The following is an 8,015-nucleotide window of genomic DNA, read 5'->3' as shown; positions in this document are numbered from 1 at the left end:
AAAGAGTGGGTAAGCTTCCTTGTGCCATCTACTATGCAAGTAAAACTTTCTCGGGAGCTCAATTGAATTACTTCACTACCGAGAAAGAATTACTTGTCGTAGTGTATGCTCTTGATAAATTTCGTTCCTATCTCTTAGGGTCCAAGGTTGTTGTTTATTCTGATCATGCCGCCTTAAAACATCTATTAACAAAAAGGAACACAAAACCTAGGTTAATTAGATGGATTTTGCTTCTTCAGGAATTCGATTTTGAAATCAAGGACAAGAAAGGCACCGAAAATGTGGTTGTCGATCATCTTTCTAGGTTATCGATAGAGCCTTTCCCTAGTCTACCAATTTGTGACTCTTTTCCAGATGAACAACTCTTTCAAATTTCCAATAGAAAAATGTCTTGGTTTGCTGACGTTGTGAATTATTTGGGAATTGTCAAACTTCCAACTTCTTGGTCAAAGAACGAAAAGAATCGTTTCTTTGCCAACATCCGGAATTACTATTGGGAAGACCCTGTCTTGTACTGATATTGTCCGGATCAAATTGTAAGGAGATGCATTCCGGAGAGCAAAATTCCAAGTGTCCTTGTGTTTTGTCATACACTTGCATGTGGTGGGCATTTTATTGCAAAGAAGACAGCCTTGAAGGTCTTTCAAAGTGGGCTCTTTTGGCCCACTATTCATAGAGATGCCTATAATTTTTGCAAATCATGTGAGAGATGTCAAAAGATGGGGACAATGTCTAAAAGAGATATAATGCCCTTAACCAATATACTAGTTGTTGAGATCTTTGACATATGGGGCATTAATTTTATGGGTCCATTTCCTATATCCTATGGTTTTCAATACAGTCTTCTTGCCGTTGATTATGTTTCCAAGTGGGTGGACGCATGTGCTACCAAAACAAATAACCACTCCGTGGTCATTCAATTCATTAAATCCAATATCTTTGCTCGTTTTGGTATGCCAAGGGCTATAATAAGTGATGGAGGAAAACATTTTTGCAATCAATTCTTGAAGCACTTATTTCTTAAGTACTCCGTCACTCATAAGGTAGCCACTCCCTACCATCCTCAAACAAGTGGGCAAGTTGAAGTGTCTAACCGGGAAATTAAGCATATTCTTGAGAAAATAGTTAACACCACTAGGAAGGATTGGTCAGGGAAGCTAAATGATGCTTTGTGGGCTTATCGGACGGCATATAAGACTCCCATTGGTATGTCTCCTTATAGGCTTGTATATGGAAAGCCTTGCTATCTTCAGGTTGAGTTAGAACATAAAGCCTTGTGGGCGGTTAAAAAGCTCAATCTTGACCTTGATAAAGCTGGAGAGAATATGTTACTTCAATTGAGTGAGTCAGAAGAATTGAGACACAATGCTTATGATAATGTCAAACTCTACAAAGAAAGAACCAAAGCCTTCCATGATAAGCAAATTGTGAAAAAGTCTTTGGAACCCGGTCAAAAAGCTTAGCTTTTCAACTCTAGACTGAAACTCTTTCCTGGGAAATTGAGAACCAAATGGGAGGGTCCTTATGAAATCATCTCTATTGCACCTCATGGGGCGGTTGAAATCAAAAATTTGAAGAAGGGAAACATTTTTAAGGTTAATGGACAGAGGTTGAAACCTTATATAGAGGGTCAAGTCTTTTAAAGACATTTGGAAGCTACATATCTAGTTGACCCGATGTATGAAAACATAGAAAATTGCATTAACAAGGGACCAAAAGCTTCTTTTGAGCTTAATCTAATAAGTTCTTTAAAGAACCATTTGTTGGGTGGAGTTCAAAGCATCTATCACCCTAACAAGGAAGGGATGCATATCAAGATCTTTGATCCAGGTTAAAAGAGTCCAATGTCATGCTAGAGACGTTAAAAACTAGCAAAAGTATTCGTAGGGTGTCAAAACCCTATTCCTCCCTCATTTCTATCTTAAATTTCATTTCTTGCGAAGTCTAGATATTGGCTTTGGGTTCATACACATGGCTAGGGACTGTGATTAGGATTGCATGCACTTTTATGTTGAAATTGAGCATTTTGCATAAGTTCGATCGATCTCAAATGAGAGTTCAATCGATCGAACTTCATTCTATAGCAAACCTGCATCCAAATCACCTCTCTGTCTCATCGATCCAAGGAAATTTTCCGATCTCAGTTCTCTGTTAGATCGATCAGAAGACCTTCGATTGATCCAACTTCAAAGTTCGATCGTCTTGAGCTCCAACACTTAGAAAAATTTTGAGCTTGCATCAACCTGCATATTTCAGCTCTCTGTCTCATTGATCGAAAACATTTCAAGATCGATCTGAAGTTCTTCATTGGATCGATCTGCAAGTCCCAACACTTAGAAAAAAATCTGAACTCAAAAACCTACATTTTCTACCTCTCTGTCAGATCGATCGAACATTTTGTTCAGATCGATCTCAATTTTGGAATTTTTTTTATTTTATTTTGACTTTGTTTTGACTTTTAAATTGTTTATTAAAAATATATATATATATTCACCATGGTGCCCTTATATGTAGTTATGCATATCCTTAAGTTAGGGCTTGATCTCATATCTCATTTTTTTATTGTGCTATATTATCTTAGATTGCATGCTTCATAATTCTTATCCCATTTGATACTTGATGTGAGTTTGCTAGTGTGGTTATTTAAGTAGGTTTTTGATTTCAAGTTTGGGGGAGACATCTTTCGAATTGGATCATTGCAGGGCTTCATATTTTTGCCACCACAGTATACTCTTTCCATCTTTTCCATTGTTCTCATTGCACATTGAGGACAATGTGCGGTTTAAGTTTGGGGGTAAGATGTCTTTGTTGCATTTTACTTAAAGTTGAGTTTTAAATGCATGATTGAGATTTGAGATTGATTAGCGATGATTTTGATCTTTTGAGGACTATATTGCTTAAAATTTAAAAATTGCTTGAGTTAAGAGTCCAATACTCCTTGTATGCCTTGTGGATGCCATTTAAGAGTAAATTTTTTGAAAGATTGATATCATGCTTGCACTTGTGGTCCACATCCTCTTGATTTTGTGATTGTTTTGAGATTCATTCTAGGATTCTACACTAGCACAGGTGCACACTAGCATTCATTTGTGGGGTACATGCTTTTTTGATTATTGAATTGGTTATATCCCAATTGGGGTAGTAGTGTATTGAAAGCTTTCATTCTTGATAAAGGTGGATAACAACCCTTTTTCACTAAGTAGCAAGGATTTTAGCCTCATCAAGCACTGAACTTCTTGCGCCGCAAGGTGGAGGGCCCAAACTCTAGGTTAATAATTGAATTTGCTTACAAAAAAAAAAAAAAAAAAAAAAGTTACAGAAGCAATAAAAAAGTGAGGACTTCTCCCAAAAGGTGAGAAGTGGGAAATGATTAGATGGAGGTTATCTTGATTTGTAGCCTAGTTGATTTGAACTTGTAAGTCCGTAGGGGTGTTTGAACGCCTAATGCCCTAAAGTCGTCTGGTTTGGGAGTCATTGACCTAACGTTCGACCTCATGAATCGCTAGAAAGCTTAATAGATCAACACATTGCACCATGCTTCCATCTTTGATCCTCTAAAAAAAAAAAAAAAAAAAAAAAAAATCCGAGTGAAAAGAATAAGCGCATCTAGAACAATAAAGTTTTAATAAAAGGTCCACTTTTTGTCTTGATGATCTATATTAGATTTGTGTGCTAGTTTGAGGGTAAGGATGTGATTGATTCTTTAGTTGGCTTAGATAGCAACACATTTGATGCCGGTCCACTCAAAAAGGATTCCAGAGTTGTTTTGATTTGCATGATCATCTTCTTGTTGTGTGGAGGACCATACTTGTTTGCTTGATGTTGAGATTTTGGGAGATTACTCGGATTTGTTTGAAAAATTGCATACTTAAGGTAGTTTTCTCCCAATGCTTGTTTACAATATTAGTGTCTCTTTTGAAATAATGAGCTTAATGTTTGTGGGTACCATTTCTAGAAACCCTCACGAGACTTCACTCGTCCACTGGGGTAATCCAGGGGTTTAAAAGGCTTGTTGCATATGCTAAGTGCAATCGTGTTTCCTACGAAAGTGGCGTTATCCATTTACTGCTTTCAATTTCATAGTTGTATAGAAGTTCATTTCATTCCTTTACTTTTAGTTCATTCCTAGGGACTAGCAATATTTAAGTTTGGGGCTGTGATGAGCGTTGAAAAGTGCGTATTTAAACCCGTTAAGCTTAGGCATTCTAGTACCTTTATCTATCATACTTTACCGTTTTAGATTGATTTCCTGTTATTTCCATTTTCAGGCACTTATCCCAAAAATAAGCTAACTCAGCCAAATAAGAGCAAAAATGAAGCAATTCTGGGATGAATCAAATAAAGGAGCCAAGTGGAAGCAAAAGGTGGAATTCAACATCTTCAATCGATCTCAGATTAAAGTTTGATCGATCCAACATGATTGATCTCAGCACTTCAAGATGGATCTAAGCCATGATGACATTTTCAGAAATCTCAAAAGTTCGATCGATCCAACATCATTCTTCGATCGATCGAACTACCTTGTCCTTATCCAAATGATTAATTTTATCTAGTTGTATCACCTTACCAACCACCTTTGTCCTTTTCTCAAAAATATCTTCGAAATATCTCAGATTTGTTTTTATCCAAAAAGGCACCGCCATTGAGGATTGATCCAACTTCAGTTTAATAGATCTTAGTTATGTTCAATCGATCGAAGTCCAAGGTTCAATCCGTCGAACTTCCGCCAGTGCGAAAAAATTAAATTTCTAGCTCATTGAAAGCTGTCTTTATCCAATCATTGGGGAATATTTTGTGCACGACCCCAACTCATTTTGTGTGTCACTTGACCTACCTATATATAGAATATGATACACTTTTTTTAAGACGATCCATCTATCACAATAGAGGCTATTCTTAGGGAGGAAGAAAGGAGGAGAAGGCTAGAGACACAAGCTTGGGAGCTCTTCATTAACCAATGAGTAGATATCTTCCATGGAGTTTCCCTTGAGGGTTGGAGAAGCATTACCATGAGTGGCTAGACATCCTATTGGGGCTAGAGTTAGCCCCAAGCATGCTTTCTACATCTTAATTTTGTGTATTATTGAGGGATTAGTGTTGTAATACATGTTTTGGCACTTTTATATATATAAATCTTGTTTATTCAATGATTTATGTGGTTTAATGCTTCCAATTGTTCATTTCATTCTATCCATATGTCTATGTATACTAGAATAGATGTTCATGTGTTTGTCTCTATTTCTTGTGTTATTGATACATGTCTATATGTATTAATGCCATAGATCTAAAGATTGTCAAAACATAGTACTTAATGGAATGCTCTTGTAATTTTCTTGATGGTTCATGCTCATTTCTTGATGGATTGTGCCTCTCCCTTAGCTTAATTAGTTTAATTTCATGTCATTAGCTTAATTGTAGTGTAGTGGTAGTATAGTTGTTAGATGGGAGAACAATCCATGCTTGTTGTTTGATATTCCATACTTTTGAATACAAGTAGCATATGTCTCTAACCTTGTGGTGTATTTGGCTTGTGAGCTTAAAGAAATGATTAATGACTTACTAGATATATTGTGTTTTTCACATGCTACTTAGACAATATATACTTAATTGTTAGATATATTGTGTTTTTCACATGTTGCTTAGACAATATATACTTAATTGGTCATCCTTACTAATTGAATCAACCAAACACACACACACATCAATATTGCAACACACATTTCCCTCATTAGTCATTTGTTAAAGGTGTAGAAAAGTATTATTTGGTGGTGACCTCTAAACCCCAAGATCTCTCTTTTACTTACTCTTTATTGCATTCAATTATTTAGTTTAATTTGTTCTCTAGTTTAATCAACCAACCAACTATTTATTTGATCACTCGACCTACTAACCCTAATTGTGATTCCTCAAGCTAGTACGACAACTCAATCCTTTGGGACGATCCCTACTCACCCTAACTATATTTTTAGTGAAGGTAGTAGTGGCTTTTATAAATGTAAAACTTGGCCCTCGCCTTAATGCACACTCTTAAGCTTGTGGTGGGACGGCGAAAAAAGAACCACCAGATAGTTTAAATTGTTTATCATTACTTTAACAGTTTAAACGGAGGGAATATAATTATAATCATCTACTGGATGCATAATAGATTTTTGCATATATCTGACTTCTATTATATTTGTACATGGATGTATTTGATGTTCAATTGAGTGTGCATCATTTATGGATCATTTGTATTTTATGCACCGATATGGGACGGTGGCATATTAGGGATGGATTAAATAAAAACTCTAAGTCCTACCTATTCATACATATGGAATGGATTAACTAAAACAGTTAAATCCTACATGGATGCATGTCTTGTTAACTAAAACAGTTGAATGACATAGCGGATGGTTGTTTTTATATTCTGCACTAGGAAGGATAGGGATTTAATTAAAACATTTAAATCCTAATTATATGTCGTGTCTTGGCGACGAACAGTTAACCAGCACAACATTGGTTTTGGATGGAATATATATATATATATATATTTATTTATTTATGGTATTGTGATATGAGTTTGAGTCTCCTGATCATGGTTAGGGTGCATATATCGCCTTGGATGGATAACTGGACCTAATGACGTTCCTTGGTAGGTTTGGGTGTGCATGACTACGCTACGTGCGTTTTGCGTGTTACCTTCTACTCAGGTGTGATGACTATAGGTTAGTGAGCGTCCTATAGTGTGTATCTATATCTATATGAACTATTTTAGTTATTGTCAAGCTATCTAGGATGTATCTGCGTATCGGGTTTATGTATGGATTGTAGTAGGATGGAACTTGCATGTTGACCCGACCCACTCTTATTTTTTCAGGTGATCGTCAGTACCAGGCTTAGAGCTTGATCGTGATGATGCAGATACAGTCACTCACTCTTCAGACTACATAGGATTTTCTTTCTTATTTTAGTTTTGGATTTTGATTTTGTAAATTTATTTATCATTTGGGATTATTAGGGGTCCACTAGATAGATTCCCGAGTTGTACGGATTTGAAGGTTTAAAATTATTTTAAACTTTTATTTTGAAGGATTTTTACATTTAGAATTCTTTTCAGCTTAAATAATTATTTCTTTTATTTTCTTTTGTATTCTGTGTTCATATATATACTTTAATTGTCTAGTATCCCTTAGATCTGTGCTCGGACTTGATCACCCGTGGCTCTAGAATCGAGGGGTATCACAGTTACCAAATCATAAATGGTAATCAAATCACTATTTCTGATTTGGTAAGTGAGTATTTACTCACCATATTTGATTGGGTAATTAAAGATGATATGCCCATTTATCATAGTCCACATCAATAGTCCGAATGTTGTAAATCCTTACTAGTGAGGACCTTAAGTATTGTCCCAATAGCATTTCCTCCTCATTTTTTCCTTCAAAAATTCGCAATTTCTGTCATTAATTAGCACGCGGTAATGGTTAAAAAGGAAGTCCATGTTTCGAGGTTTGTTCTTTTTAAACGAGATTAGATTAATTTTGAAAACTTAGGAGAGGTTTATGATATATTTTAGAGGGGTTAGTATACTTTACCATATTTAAAATCTATACCATAAGGATTTCAAATATAATAAAATATGTCTTTTACACTTCTCATTTATCATTCCTTGGAACATCTCTAACAGTGTGTTAAAAGACTCTTTTGTGTAAAATATAGATAATTTGTAAATTTTTGTTTATCTCTAGCAGTATGTTAAGATACAAAATACATTACCACCTCACCAATGTGTAAAATTATTGTGTATTTTACACAACCCTTTTACATGGCCACATAAACATATTTTCTCTCTTTTCCCTCTTTCTCATTCCATTAACAAATCAACCCTATGTTAAGTAAGTTTGTAAAATTTATGTGGAGTCTTGGGCATGACACGCGGTTGTTTGTTATTGATAGATATATTTTTACATAAAATGTATAAAATAATGGCTAGAGCTAAAAATAATTAATCCTATTTTTTTTGTGTAATTCTACTA

Source organism: Cornus florida, unplaced genomic scaffold, assembly GCF_030987335.1.
Source record: "Cornus florida cultivar Cherokee Brave unplaced genomic scaffold, ASM3098733v1 CherokeeBrave_3.0.0_Hap2_Chr01, whole genome shotgun sequence".
Lineage (NCBI taxonomy): Eukaryota > Viridiplantae > Streptophyta > Magnoliopsida > Cornales > Cornaceae > Cornus > Cornus florida.
Note: the sequence above shows the minus strand (reverse complement) of the source record.